We start from the raw sequence: 16,190 nt of genomic DNA on the forward strand, positions 1-16,190 counted from the left end.
TTTAATAGACAATATTTTATCTCGGATAACAATATTTTAATTTTAGTAACTGAACATTAACTCCCAGGCTTTCTCTTAGGTGTATTCTCAACTCTGGGGCACTGTTCAAGTGTGTGTGACAGTTTCTTTGATACAGAGATGTACAAATCTGTGGGCCTTTTCTCTTGTGAGATGGTTGGTTCTAGAGCAGAGCTCTGTGGTTTTAGGCTGCAAGTCTGAATGAAGGATTGTAGAAAGTGGGAGTGGGCTGTATTAGGAAATTGAAACCCCAAGCTATTGTCACCCACTTACCATTTCATGCTTTCCTGTCAGTTAGAGGCCCCACAGAACTGGCCATGGAGGGCTGTGAGGGTGGTACAGGAGGCCTGGAGGGTGGAGCTGGGTGGAACCTGAGTGAGTGAATCCTCCATGTCTATTTTGATTTGTACATTGCTCTTTGTTTCTAGGCTAGTCACTTTTGTTACCTCACATGTAAAAACTAATCAATTCACACAAGAATAGGCTTGATATAATGTAGTAAAATCAGGCTGAACAAACATACCACAGCCCATTTCTCTCTCTCTCTCCCTCCCCTTCTCTCTCTTCTCTTCTCCCCTCTCACTCTTTCCCTTCCTCCAAGCTCTCTCTACATAGTGCTGGTTGTCCTGGAACTCACTCTGTAGACCAGGCTGGCTTCACACTCACAGATCTACCTGCCTCTGCCTCCATAGTGCTGGGATAAAGGGCCTGAGCCACTGCTCCTGGCTTATAATAGCCTATTTAAAGGAAACAACGGTGAAAACATGCAGCTTCCCAGTGTGGCCCACCCTCAGTTCTGAGGCCTCCATGAGCATCTGTAACTGCCTGCACAGCAGAAGCATTAACTCAGGGAAGCCAGAATGCAGCTGAGTACATGGACCTACAGGGCAGATACAAATCCTGGACTCCTACTCAAGGGATTCCTATGGTTAACCAAGAGAAATCTAGGAACTGTCCCCCAAACCTGCTTCCTAACCCAGAGCTCCTCCCACCACACTGCGGTATCTTCTGAGAACCTGATAGCTTCATACTTGTTTCAAAGACACTCACGTTGCTCAAACACTTCAAAATGGTGTTTAAAACCGTTTTATGAAACAACCCCCCCCACCTCTTTCACTTTATGAGAACTGCTCAAAGCTTGCATTTAAAACGAAACCCGTAGGGTGGTGATCATGTGACTTCTGTGCAGCCTGATGCCTGAATGCCCATGTATTTTTAAACTCTGAATACCTGCAAAGATTACTTACTAAGGACAGCCTGCGGTGTTGAGACTTTCAAAATTCTACAGGCGGCTTGAATAGCAGTGTAACAGGAATGACCCATACGGTTTTGCACGGTTGGGCCCCTTTGGAAAGGCCAGCGCTCATCTGGATGTCTGCGTGTGCTGTGTTCGCCTGTGCGTGCTAGAATAGCTCGTTAAGTGGCACCTTGTGCTCATATCTTATGTACATTAATAATTATACGGATTTTCCAGATGTAAATTTAAGCCACCGTTATTTCATTTGATGGATTTCCTTAATCTTTTCACATACAAATGAGAAAATATATAAAATGAGGCCCGGGAAAGAGGGTGGGCGCTCACCTCGCTCAGTAGGCTTTGTGTGGTTCTGGCTGCTGACCACGTGCTGTCATGCTGCTCCCACTGCTCCCACCCAACGCAAACTGAAAATGGCAGTGTGCGCCTGCCAGTGAGCGTGCACACTGACTCTGGAGTCGCTGTGGTCGGCTGTGGTGGATGCACCATTCTGGCACGACCTGACAGGCAGTGGGGAGTGACCAAAAGCTGCTACCTATTACCACGCTGATCTGTATGAATCTCAACTGGGGTAAAGAAACAGAAAGAAAGAAAAAGATTTCTCATCTAAAATGGCCAAGAGCCTATAAATTCCTTATAGAGACATGTCCTATTCTTATAGGTACATGTTGAAAACATCATAGGGGCCCAAGGAAGATTTCTGCCCACAGGATTGACTATCAAAAGCTAAGTGACCCAGAAGATGCCAACACTCTTGCTTCTTGCAGTTTAAAGAACTAAGAAATGAGACAGGTGTGGTGGGGTATGTCTGTAATCTCAGAACTTCAGAAAGAACCCTGACTTCAACATTAGTCTGCTCACAACACCAAACAAACAAACAGAAAAACAAACAAATCAAACAAACACAGAAATAAAATAAGCAGAGGGTGTAAGAAAAATGAGCAAGATACTGTGAGAACTGACTACCTCTCATTTTAACACAAGGCCTCTGACTGGCTAGTCAGCATTGGTCTGTAGCTAGGACCCAGCAGACAGGAGTGTGTGTGTGCATGCTGGGACAGGAAGCAAGGCTGGCTGGTGTCACTCATTTAAGACACTGCTATGCAGGAGGTTGGAGGGAAGACCTGGTCTGGGCAGGCGGGTGGCAGCCTCTTTGGCTAGTCTGCTTAGAAACAGGCGGCAGTGGCTGGCCTGGGGAAAGCAGCATCCTTGGGTCTGACTTTGTTTTGCATTTTTCTGATGTCTATCCTTCGGGACCTCAGTCCTATCTAGCATCATGCAGGTGAAACCTCTCTGGATTTACATGAATCAGAAGGGTCCATTGCCCTTGGCGGGTCAGTACGGCTGACAGAGTAGCAGGGCGGTCACTTTTCTTATGGAGTCCAGCTCTCCGCTAGTGAGCCCAGGTGGGTGAGACTGGGCAGCATTGACAGCAGGCGTCTGAAGGCCCCTGCAGAGGACTCCCCTTCCTTGTGTCCTATCTTTCAATGGAATGGAGCCCCAGAGCAATTCATCGCTCACTACTCATCCGGTGACAAAGTAGAAGAAAACACAAGGTGGGCCCCAGAGCCCGTGGTCAAGCTGTGAGGAAGAAGGAGAAAGAACACTCTGTGCAGAACCTCTTCACAACAGCCACACTAGACACTGGGACCAGGGGAGGGGGGCCACACAGGCTGCGGGCATTTCAGAGGCTGGGCCTGGGCAGGTCTGTGTCTCTTACCCCTACTGGCCTAATAATCAACTTGCACTTCCCCGGTTTTTATTGTCAAGGTATTATAAATTAGGAAACTTACAAAAGAGTGTGTAATCTTCTCTGAAATGGCCTGCAGATATGTCACTGTACTAAATGTGTTTCAGATTTAATGAAGCTTTAATGTCCTTTTTAATTTTGCCTGTTTCTGTATCACCAGGGGTCGGGCAAGGCAATCAGCACTCAAGAGGGTGGTTTGGTTTAAAACCAGGAAAAAACTCATTTGCTTATGAGTTGCACTGTATTTTCTTAATTAAATTTACTGAGTAAAATGGTTTAAGTTCAGCCAACCAATGACCTCTGTGTGTAGATTTAGATTTATAAATAGGTTAACAGTTAAAGTAAAGGAGGAGGAGGAGAAGAAGGATTACAACAAAGCAAACAGATTAGGGCTTTGCCAATAGGGATCTCCACTCACTCCGTCATCTTTACAAGGGAAACATTTAAATATAGGCAGCTTAAGTCCAGTGTTTTGTTTTGTTTTGTTTTTTTAAAAAGTGGACTGAAAGTGAAGACACTCCAGCAATCCATCAACAGACTCTCCTCCTTATGCTCCCAGGAGGAGCTGGCTGGCTTTGGAAGGATCTGGAACAGGTCTACTGTGAGGCGGCTGGGGTGGAGGTGGGCAGGAGGCAGGGAAAGGGGTCCATGTAATGTTAAATAAACAAGTGCATTTTAATTCCAGACACTAACAGACTTCTCAACAGGAGTTGTGGGACATTTCTTGTGTAAAGGGCAGGAGAGGCTGTGGATGTGGTTACAAGTTGGGAATACATTGAAATAACAGGAACAACTAACATTTTACTGTAAAACTAAAAACACTCCTTGGAGCCAGTTATTGATCTTTGATTTGACCAACCATAACCTACGAATTGTTCTTGAGGTAGCAGCACTGGAGTATGTTGGAATTAATAGTGTAAATAATAAATGTATTTGGGCCTCTGTGTGTATAACACCACACACACACACACACAGAAACTATAACTAAAACAATTGTCAAATATTGAAACCCTTTGCATTTTAGCAGAAAGTTAAGGTAGAAAATATTTATCCAGTGCCAACATGACAGGAAATTAACTGGCATCCTAGAACTACAGAAAGAAGGACAATGCGGCCAGAAGCACACCAGACCAAGTTACCTACTCAACCGTCAGCAATGTAACCGGATGAGTTTTAAGTTTACACTTGCACTGAAAAGCAGTTGTTTTTTTTGTTTGTTTGTTTTTTAATTCTTAATTTAGACATATCCTATGCTTCTTGGGAAATTGAAAATAAGCATTTTCAATATAGCTGAAGGGAGACTTTATAGTCCGAAATGTTCTAAAGTTTATTCTTAATTACCTTGTGTGCATTTTACACAATTAAACTTCCATCTAAGGATTTTGCATTTAGATTGTGTGCTGCAGTTAAGTCTCCATTTCACAGAAACTTGACAGCCACTTGGTGCATTCAGACACAGAGAAACTTAAAAAAACAAAATAGACTAACTACTGAATGACATAAAATTCCCTAGGTGAGATTTCATCCCAAGACCAATTTGCTCAGGCCTAAAGAAAGAGCTTAAATCATCTCAAACTATGCTGGAGAAGACCCACAATAAATATTAAACACTTTAAAATCTACCCTACGATTTGACATTTCTTCCCATGTATCAATTTCATTGTCCACTTATGGAATGGTTTCAAGACAATCCAAAGGATATAACAGCAATTTGCCAGTGTTAAAGAGCTTCAGAGGTTAAACTGACAACAAAGAACACAAACACAAAGCATCTTGAAGTAAGGTTTCAATTAAATGTGGAGGATTTAGCAATGCAGGACCAAAAAAAAAAAAGGAGTTACAAATTAATTTAATCTTCTGCCTATAGTTTGCAGCTGCACTCCAAAGTGTCTAGGGCTTAAGAACAAAGCCTTGCAAGGCCTTGGAATGAGGGAAGCTTCAATTTTTAATGTATAACGCCATTAGCTGCTAACTTGTGGAATCTGCGACCCCTGTGGAGGGGCATAAGTGCGAGTAACAGAGACTGATGAAATGACAGATCTGCTCCTGTCTAGAACCCCGAAGAGGAGGGTTATTACCAACACCATCAGGCCCCACAGAAATCTGCCCTAATAACCTTTGGGACCCTCCACATTCTCAGTTCTCGCTACATCAAATATATTGAAATCAAAACCTAATTCACTTTAATTAAAGACAATTAGTTTGTTTTACTATTATTGTTTAACTCATATGATGGGATAATGCATTGGAAATTAAAGACGGGGTAATAAATGTAATGAAGGTATTGCACTATCCACCTTCCCATCTAAGCCTGGTGAGTTTAGCTTCTCACCAGCATCTCAGGAAAGCCCAAGAACAGATCATGAGAAACTGCAAATCTCATCGGCAGACAATACGGTAGAGCCAAGCCTGTCTATTTCCTTACTCAATTTATACTTATCTTGACATAATGCTTTCCTACAAACTCCAAGGATTTCTTTAACACAAACAGAATTATGGCCCAATGGAGGCACCAGAAGCTTAATTAATTTGCCCAAGGTCATACTGTAAGTTGGTGGCAAAGCTTGTTAAATTATTAGAACGCTGGGCTCTACAGATGTTCCGGCAATGACAGGGAACCCTGTCTGCAAAGGCCCCGGGGACTTCTGGTGCACTGGGTGAACCTCAGCAAATAACTCATTATGCCTGCACGGAGAGTGCCAAGTGCCCCTGAGAGCTGGTAAATAACACGTTTTTTTCTCTTTGTGTACAAAGAGCCTAACTGGGAGGTTCCCGCCAGGCTCACTCCTTATCATGTGCCAACATTTCTAAAGGAAATCCTCATCTTTGCCAGACACCATGGATCCTGAGTAGATTTATTGTAACTTAAGGAGCCAAACAGAGTAGCACAAGAGGATAAATCAGGCACCTCTCCATCACTGTGAAGGTCTTGCATTCTACCCTAGATTACCAGTAATCATGGAAGAAAGACAGCATTACAAATAAATGATTCTAATACAGCATTGCTGTTTTTCTAATTAGAAATAGGCTTATTACAGTGGACGCTTAAATGGGAAGAGGGCAACAGTAATTCACGAACACAATATCCTAATCCTGGTCCTTTAATTGCTTTATTTGTTTCACTGTTAGAAATGATTGCTTGCTGTGGCCCCGAATGCAAACGTTCAAAAGCATGATACATTGAGGTCTCAACCTGGGCAAACTGTACCTAAACTTACACTTTATTGCAGCTTAGTTCACAATCTTCCCCTAATATAGGTTATATCCCAGTGCAGCAGGAGGATAAATCATCCTGGAATATTACTCCGGCAAAGTTTAGCTGTGACTGCAGCATATGTGCTTTCGAGCCACTGAAGCAAAGGCCCATAAAATACACTAATTACTGGAAGTTATGGTCACTGAGTGATTGATAGCGTTCTGCAAGGCAACTTCCTCATTTTCAACTCTTCTGACGGGCTCATCGCCACATAGCAATTACTAATTCATGACCCACCCCTCAGGCATTAGTACCTTTACTCCTAATTCTCCTGCTGGCAAACTACTGCCGGACAGTGTCTTTTTCTTCATCAGGAAGGGCCAGAAAGGATGGTAAAAAGTAGATTTCATGCTGAATGCTATTGTTTTGAACCTATAAAGGTTTCTTGGTCTTCTTAACCCTGCTGACCTGAAACATAAGCATTCTCTTTCTCCCACAACGCTATTTAACTTGAGTCATTTTTTTGTATGTAGGTATACGTGTGTGTGTGTGTGTTTATCTGTTTATCTATACTACATGAAGTCAAAACCTGGCTGAACAACTTTTGGGCTGAATACTGTGGTTAATATTTTAATTTCAACTAAGCCACAGTAAATATGAGGCTGCTAATTGTTAAACTTAATAAAAAAAAAAGCCTCTATTTGCAAAGACCCACTTTTGTGGCCTTGTAGACATTCTAATTGTTCTATATTGATTTTCATCAGTAGCTCTGCTCACAGCAATGCTAATTAAAATATCTGGGCATATAACAAAAATCTCTAAAAGTCACTTGCAAACAACTGCAAAAAGGTCTCCTTTGATGGCAGTGTGTGCATTAGAGGAGACTTGGTGGAAGACTTTGAATTAGAAGGCTGTAAAGTTGAGTGGAGATGGATAAAGGCAAGCACGGTGCGTTTCTAATAGAAAAAGCATTGTTCTTCAAATGACTGCACCACCCCAACTGCGGTAGCAAGGGAGGTCCCTCTCTGGCACCTTAGCCTTTGTGACCGAGGACACATGGAGTCTGCTTGCCTTTCAGGACATGGCTCCCACACATCCTCTTTCTTCTTCCTCCTCTGGGGGATGTCTGTTCCAGAAGATTCTGGCCACAAATGGGCAGATAAATGCATACTGCTCTTTGTCCATACTTTTTTACCAGGGAATTTTATCACAACCTACCAGGTATTAACCAGCATTTAACATCTCCCTGTATCTCTAATATCTGGTGGAGTTTTTATGTTCTCCATTACACCAGGGTCAACAACAGACATTAGGTACTTATGCTAAATCAGGATGGAGACACCTTTTCTCATCTGGTCAGCCTGGAAGGGCATGGTTTGGTTGCTTCTAGCTACCATGCCAAAATGACCATACTCCATGCTCTTTAGCATAAAGGTCTGACATCTTCACAGACAGCGTCCACTGACCTAACACATCTCTACATAGAATGACCAGCAACTACCACTTTTACGTATTTAAAAATGCTAAGTAATCCAGATGGATTATTTCTTATTAAGGACATAAAAATAGAAACCCAATTCACCTGTTTAATTCTAACCCCTGGAAGCCTTACAGGAATTAAGAAGTGATCCCTGTCCCCCTTTAAGATGAGTATGTAGTGCTGATCTGTCCTTTGACAACAGGCAGCGTCAACCATGCCACATTTCTTCGAGGACAATCTCTGTGGGCTCCCAGCTCTAAACTGTTCTCTGTAGTCATGTAGCTGAGGCTATCTGGGCAACCACCAGGGCTGGTGTTCAGTCTCCTGAGCTCAAGTGAATCTCCACTTCTATTTCTAGCACAAAGTCGAGGGAGTCAACACAGGTTGGTGCTGCGACACTCCTGACTTGGAGTGTGCTGCTGTTCCAGCTGGGCGCTGTCTGCCGCATCTGCCCCATTCCACACTTGGCTCAACAGCTCTTCCAGAACGTCATCTGCAGCGTACTAGGTTTCCAGAGATGGGCGTCCCTAGCTGGGATGCCTCTACAAAGCAGCCTGGGTGCTTCCTTATCAGAAGCCCATGCTGTTTCAGCAACACGTGGCGAAAGTCATCTCTCCCATTTCTGAGGATGGAGCTCAACAGTTCTGCAGCTTTGAACAGCCTATAATACAAGGCACGAGGAAGCCTGAGCTAGCGGAGGCAGAGGAACAGAGTGCGCGTACAATCAAGAGCACCGGATAGCTGCATCCCAGCCTCACCTGCTCTCCACTCAGACGCCACACATGCTGGTGAAGTACTACCCAAACACAAGCTCCTGAGGCTCTTCATGCTGGAAGGGATATGTGAACCCTGCTGGGACTCCTGACTCACAGGACCCTGAGTAACTAAGGTTTGCTATTTTAAGGACTACGTTGGAGTGGCTTAAGCAGTAATGGGCAAATGCGAGGTTACCCAGACTTTGATGCAGCCTTCCCTCAGCTTTCCAGCCAGGAGCTCCCCAGGCAGGGTCTGGACTCTTGGTGCCACTGTGGTGCAGCCCTGGGCATGACCACACTGAACTCCTACCCACATACGCCCTATGACCTCAGATATAGCAGATATTAGGCTAAGTCTTGAATAAGATCAACTAGGCCTTGGTTTCTGGGAAAGAACTGGCACCTTGCAAGGTGTTGTGCGACAGACCCACCATGATGCTGGCAAACGGTCTTGATTAGGTGCACAGCCACTCACTGTTCATCCTGTAACTCAACAGGAATGGCACGGCTCATCTACGGCAGGAACTAACTACTCTATGCAGCATGGTGCAGCCACTAAACCTTCTGGAAAAGTCCTTCGACTTCTCTGGATCTCAGTTCCTCACTTGCCACCCCTAAAAGCACAGATCACCAGCTTCCCGTCATTTTCATTACTCCAGGCAGAAGCTTACACAGGCAACAAGCGTCAACTGCTTACTTAGTTGTCTGTACATGTAAGAGCTGTGCGTCACCTTTCTTGTTAGAACGTCACCGAGCAGAGGGATGTCAACAGTTCTAAGGAGGAAAGAGCAGCAGACTCTGCTCCTGAATGCCTCAGTTCCTCGGGGGTGCATGGTGTAAGCTGTGCGTGGTGCTGGGGGACACAAGCCACTTCTGGAGTGGCTTCCTTGGTGCTCAGGGCACAAGACATCAGGTCTACAACAACAGCGTTCTAGTTTCTAGATGAAAGACAGGGGTGTGAAAGAACTTCCTGAACAGGTATGTGGAAGGTACTATCAGGTACAGAACTGAAGCATGGAAGATGGTCTGCAGGATGGAGCACAGGCTTCTGGCGCTAGCCCTAGGTCACTGGATTGAGGAGGGAGAGGAGGCTAAGAACAGTGGGTCTTGCCACCGGGGATCTCTAAGTTGAGCTGAAGTTCCCTGCATTGTCAGTCTTGAGGAACACAAGCCACAGAAGACTGGTTTCCTCGGGTCCATTCAGACCTCTACTCAGGAAGTAATCTCATGCCACTAGCTCCTCCTATCATCCTGAGGACTTCTGTCTGGGAATTTACAATTGCCAAGTACCCTTCTTTAAACTGTGGGCTCCATGGAAGCAAGATTTTATAGTTTTGCTCCCAGCAGGGGCCAATGATGGTCATGGGGCCTGCTCCGTGCTAGCTGGGTAATGAAATGCACAGAAATGATTGTGTTTGATCCATGCTCTCCCTGGACTCCTGTAAGAAGACTTTCTTCTGGGACAAGTGGCCATTCAACTCCTGCCTAAATTTCCTCATGTACAATTCCATCATTGATTAGAAAAATTATTGGGATCTATTTATTAGAAAGCCGGGCATGGTAGCTCACACTTTTAATCCCAGCGCAATCCCAGTGTACAGGAGATAAGAGGCAGGCAGATCTCTGTGAGTCAGAGGCTAGCCTGGTCTACAGAGTGAGTTCCAGGACACTCAACAGTGCTCAATAGTGCTACATTCAGGGGAGCCACTAGCTGTGTCTGCCAGTTCCATCTTCACGCACTCACGGCCTTGAAAACGCACATTTAGGCACGGCAATCTGAGACAGCTGGGGCCCTTCACAAACCCTGCAAAGGACTGGACCAGTCAATCTCTCATCTGCTAAAGTCACATCAACAGCTTTGTTGTTCCCCTCCAGCAAGTTACACAAAACATTAGACCAAAAAGTCACAAAGTATAAAAACATCAAGTTATGACATAATTACAGAAAGATGAGTTAAGAGGGGGAGATAGGTGGCAGAAACAGGTGCTCCTCTCCTCCACAAGAGCCAATGGAAGGGCAGGAGGTCCAGATAAGGGCTCCAAAGCCACACCCTTCCAGTTTGCCCATGCAAGCTTCCTGGAAATGTTCTGAGATGTGTGTGCTCTCCTAGTGTGGTCGCCATTTCACAGTTGCAAGGGAAAACAGAGCTCACTGCACTGGGTGTGGGAGGGAACAGGTTGTAGGGGACACACAGGCAGGATGACGGCTGCAAGTCTGAAGCCAGCAAGGTTTGCATAGAAGTTTCAGGCTAGTCAGAGACGCTTAGTAAAACTGTCTCAAAAAACAAAACTGTAATAAAGGAGAAACTTTTGTATCTGAGCAAATCATATGGAATGCCAAGCTTTGCATGATCTAGAGAAGTGGACAGCAGCTGCTACAGGGCGTCACTCCTCAGACCAGACTCAAAAATTACAAGGGGCTAAGCCAGGAGATAGGGCCTCAGCTGGAGACCCAGCCGAGAAGGCTGCTCCTGTGAGTTTGTGCTGCAGTTTTGGTAAGAGGTGAAATCAAGTCTACGTAACACTCCATAGTTTTTGTTACCTGCTAAGAATATGGCACACACAGGATGCTAGTCCAAAGAGCTTATGTTCCCCTCCACAATCTCCTCCTCCTCCAGTTTTCAGGGCAGGACCTTAAGGTGGCCTAATCAGGTGATGCCCCTGCCTCCTGCTCTGCGCCCTCATGCTCGAATGACAGGTGTGTATCATGTTTCCTGCCTTAGCAGCTTACTGCCCCCCCCCCCAAAAAAAAAAACAAAACAAAACAAAATAAAAAACCAAACAGGGTCTCTCTGTGCAGCCTTGGCTGTCCTGGGACTCACTCTGTAGAGCAGGCTGGCCTTGAGCTTGAGATCCACCTGCCTCTGCCTCCCGAGTGCTGGGATTAAAGGCATGTGCCACCATGCCTAGCTGCAGCTTACTTCTTAAAGTGACTTTATGACATTTTTGTTTGTTCTGTTTTTCAAGTCAGGGTTTCTCTGTGTAGCCTTGGCTATCCTGGACTCACTTTGTAGATCAGGCTGGCTTTGAATTCAGTTATTTGCCTGCTTTTGCCTCCTGAGTGCTGGGATTAAGGGCATGCACCACCACTTCTAAACCCTTGCAAAAAAAAAAAACATACAAAGCCCCCCAAACATATGTATTATAAAAGTTCACATGATGAGGACAAAAATACTGCCACATGCCACTTAGGACAGAAATTTGTGGCTTTTTGTTTGCTTTTGCTTTGTTTTCTATCAGAAACGCTAAGAGGAAGACAGCCTCAAGCACATGGCTCTTTTACATGAAAATGCCTTAGTTAAAACACTTCTCTGATGAGTCCTGTTGTTCATGCACACTCGCTTACCTGGGTTTCTCATTTTCCTTCCTCCCTGCTTGTTCAGCTTTCCTCTGGAATTTCTCTTGCTACAGCAGCCTGTGTCTCTGGAGCCCACTATTTTCTCTTACTCCTGAAGGCATGATTGTCTGTTTATTCTTTTATTTATTTATTTATTTTACTGCATAGGTTTTAGGCCCTCACATTGCTTGTTCTCTGTTCTTTCAGTCCTGTGTTCTCACTCTAAAAGTCTTCCTCATACATCTCATTAAGAACAAGGCACAACTGTGATGCTAGCAACTCAAGATGTAGAAGCAGGGGTCAGCCACAAACAAGTACTTGTGCTACAGAGTCAGAGTGAAGGATGTTCCTGTGTGGGGCACTGGACTGCTGAGGGCTTCCTGTAAGCTCCATCTGCTTGGCTGGCTATAGGAAAACACGAGACCTCTAGATCCATTTGACTCTGCCCAGCCAGACTTTCCTGGAAATAGTCCCTGCCAATCTATTGCCTGTCGTCTTGGCCACTGGTGATCTGGGAACAATGCAGGGGTACACAGCATTCAGAATCTCTTCTTGGTTACAGGGACCAGGGTTTTATGGTCCCAGATGTCATCTCTTCTCCCAGAGCAGCTACTCAGGCTCATGTTGGGCCTAGGCAGGGTCAATGGTTTGCCTAATGTGTTGAGTTGGGGAGATGGTCTGTGGTTAACAGCTTCACTGCTTCTCAAACAGACTCTGAGGGGTGGGGAATGTGCCCTTGCCTAATACGTGCAAGGCCTTAACCCCACAAACCGAGCAAAGACAGACCTCTGAAGCAGTTCTCTAGGCCCCATCTTTACTCTCAGCTCCACACATCAGACACCTCCAGGTGTGGAGATTTGGGGTGTGGTACCCAGCAAGTCTGCTGCCCTTGCTTGTCCTGCTGCTGATGGAGGCCTTCCCCCTCCTATGTATGCTGCTCCTCACCAAACCACCGTTATTTGTTTTATCACATCCAAAATCTGGTGGCGGCTGTTGTGACCAGAACTCCCGGGAAGCTTCCGCATCTGCAGGGACTGAAGTACAGTGCTGGGGAGAGCCTGGGTGAGGCAGGCCCAGAGCTCTTATCCTGGGCTACGTCTAGGCCCAGGAGCCCCGTTCTCGGCCCATCTCTGTGCCTGATAGGTAGGAAGTCACCTTGTGACTAACAGGTAGGAAGTTTTTTTAATCTATTAACTTAGCAGATCACTGGCTCCCACCAACCCCAACGCTAAGACTGTCCTCAGCCAGCCTCTTGGGCCTGTTCCCCATCTCTCTGTACCTGCCTCTCTGACGCACCACTGATAGAAGCTAAACTTGACTCACAACTTCCTTTGTTCTGTAAAACTAGCAAACTTCAGAAAACTGCTTCCACCCTGGAATCTGGAATCTGGGATAGCCTAGATCTGTGTTCCTGGGCACCGGCACTTAAAATGGCTCCAGATTCAACTACTGCTCATTTTTTAAGGAGAGCTGTGGCTTTTGTGATGACACTGGCTTCCCTTTTGTTGCATCTTCACAAGACATGCCTTCATTTCCTTGTCAGTAGCTCTTGAGGTGAGTGGAAACTAGTGCCTGTGGTCCTCTCATCTCCAGGCAAACTGGCTTGTTTTGTGAGGTGGCTGTTAGCACTTTAGAAGCTAAAGGCTGGGGTAGAGAGTGCCTCACTGCTGCCTGATCCCACACTTTGAGGTAGAGCCGGCACTTACAGGAGGGCACCAGGCCCCAACACACCAGGAACTGCAGCCAGGGTTCTTGGCTTAGGTGGCTGTGGCTGAGGTGGAATTAGAATCTGGGTCTGCTGAGAAATCACTCATTTATGTGTGCAAGACAATAGACACTCCACAACATGAATCTGTCAAAGGCTCCATCAGACTTAAAGGCTGGTCTTCATTTTTAGAAGCTACTTTTTTTTTTTTATCTTTTAATAATCTTTTTATTGTTTAGGAACTTTATGCATGTATATATTGTGTGTGTTTTTTTTTTTTAAATCAAATCTACTTCCATTTTCTTTCCTTCATTCCCTTCCTATCTTCTCAACTTTTCTCTTCCAATTTCATACACTCTTAGAAAAAGAAAGACAAAAACCAAGTGAGTCCACTTAATGCTACCTATATGTGTCTGGGTGCAGGCCCATTTACTGGAGTGTGTGCAGCCTCTTGAAGGCTGCATTTCTAAAGAGCACTGTTTCTCCTCCCCCAGTGGCCATCCACTGCAGTAGCTCCTCAGGTGAGAGCGAGGGATTTGATGGAGCTCCTTCTCCACCCACGTGGACTGTTAGCTTGACCTTCTTCAGGTCTTATGCAGCCGCAGCCACTGTGGGTTATGTGTGCAATGGGCTTTCAGGAACTACTTTAAAGCTGTTAAAAAGCTGGAAACAGCTGGGCATGGTGCTACGTGCCTCTAATCCCAGCACTTTGGGAGGCAGTGGATTGCTATGAGTTTGAGGTCAGCCTGGTTTACAAATTGAGTATAGGACAGCCAAGGCTACACAGAGAAACCCTCTCGACACCCCCACCCCCAAGCCAAAACAACAACAGAAAAAAAACCAAACCCGTCCTGAGTAGCCAGTAGGGTGTTGGCATGGCTCTGGACAACCGAGGTCATGAGGGAATCAGATTTGAATTCTGTATAAATTACTCAACTATGAAGTACAAAATGTACATGTTACAAGCCAGATGTAGACGACAGCTAGGAGAACAAGGTGCCGAGGCCAGGGTCAGCGCCATGAAGGAAGCCTACTCAAGTGATAGCTTGGGCACACTGAGGAAAATGGCATTTATGACAGGACAGCATCTTATTGCGTGAACTTATTTTGGTAAAGGTAATTCTAAACTTCGAGAAAGGGCTGGAGGCAGAGCTCAGTGGTAAAACATAGACCTACAGGAAGCCAGGAATACCATCTCTAGCACTACAGAAACCAAAACCAAACAAACCAACAAACAAAAACCCATAAAACAAAATTCCCAAATCCCGCCCCAAAAAAATACAAGTTGAAAAAAAAAAAAAAAAACTTAAAAAGAAACTGTCAAAACAATGGAGCCCAAAGAAATTTGTAGGTGTTACTCTGACGATAATAACCTTGTGTGACTCTCTGAGTTCGTTCTTCACCTATCCGGAGACATTTTTCAAAGCCATGGTCCTTGCGTTCATCATTTAACACATCATTCAAAGCACTTCAGTGGAGCAGTGCTAGTGCTGAAGAGGGGCCTCGCAGGGCTGGATGACACACCAATTAACCAAGCATGTCAAGCCAGCCTGCTCTGCGCCTCAGACTAAGGACACAGGAGGAAGCTGCAAACAAAGGCAGGCAGAGCAGGGACAAAGTGAAAAGAGCAAGCATGTGCTGGAGATGGCCCTGCGGTCTGACTCCTGAGGAGAAGTCGATCAGAAGACCACCCATCAGCGACCCCAGTGAGGTTTGTGAGAGCCCTCCCCAGGGCGTCCCTGGGCAGGGCTTGTAGGCCTGGTGCCTTTCCAGAGGAAGTCTTTGTCTGCTTTGTTTACTTCATTTTACATTCTTTGGTTTACTTATTTACTGAGACAGATTTACACTATGTGCCCCGGCGGTCTGGAGCTCCATTACATAGACTAGAGCAGATCTGACTGCCTCTGCCTCCTAAATGCTCAGCCTTTAGTCTTTGGGCATCCCCCAAACACTAGTGGGGAGCACACGTGGGCCTCCCTGCGTGTATCAGACATCAGAGGACACCTCTGAGATCCTTGCAACTTTAAGTATGTTCAGGGATTAAACTCAGGCCATCAGGCTTGCAGAGCAAGTGCCTTTACCCACTGGGCCATCCCAGCAGCCTCTTGTTTGTTTTTTAGAGATGAGGTCTTGCTATGTAACTCAGGCTGACCTCAAACTGAAGATCTTCCTGCCTCCACCTCTGCAGTACTGGGGTTACATATGGGCTCTGCCACACCAGGCCCCTGGTTCCTTCTTAACACTCATGCATTGTGCTGGGCACACAAAATAGAGAAAAAAGTACACTGACCTTTTCCTCTGTAAAAAGATTATCTTTTGAACACATGGCTGTTTACCTCCTGTTTACAGATTTATGTTTTGGCTCAAATGGCATAATATGAAGAACAATTAATTACTGAACAATCAAAGGAGTAGACTCCACTCAGCCATTCTCTGCAGTACTAGGTAGGGAATGCACTGCTTGTGAAATTAAGAAGCTTCCCCGATGTGTTTTTGGCACCCCTGCCCTAATGACCAAAGCCTTTGTTTTGGTGGGTCAAGCCACCCTCATCCTCAAGTTTAGTCCTGAAGCACTCAACAGCAGCACCAGGTGAACAAGTCTAAACACTCACCAGGTCATTGGGCCCAGAAGCTTTGTAAAAGTGACAAAAAAAGGCTTTTGGGGTGGAGGAATCTTCCAGCTTGCCACAGCTCA

The 16,190-nt window shown here is 45.4% G+C and overlaps 1 protein-coding gene across 1 annotated transcript in view; it reads right to left on the reverse strand.

Moving 5' to 3' along the window:
* Map2k5 (mitogen-activated protein kinase kinase 5) overlaps positions 1-16,190 on the reverse strand; it is a 186,867-nt gene that overhangs the window by 72,169 nt on the left and 98,508 nt on the right. The window lies entirely within an intron of this gene.

Source organism: Psammomys obesus, unplaced genomic scaffold (assembly GCF_907164565.1).
Source record: "Psammomys obesus unplaced genomic scaffold, mPsaObe1.curated_primary_1811, whole genome shotgun sequence".
Lineage (NCBI taxonomy): Eukaryota > Metazoa > Chordata > Mammalia > Rodentia > Muridae > Psammomys > Psammomys obesus.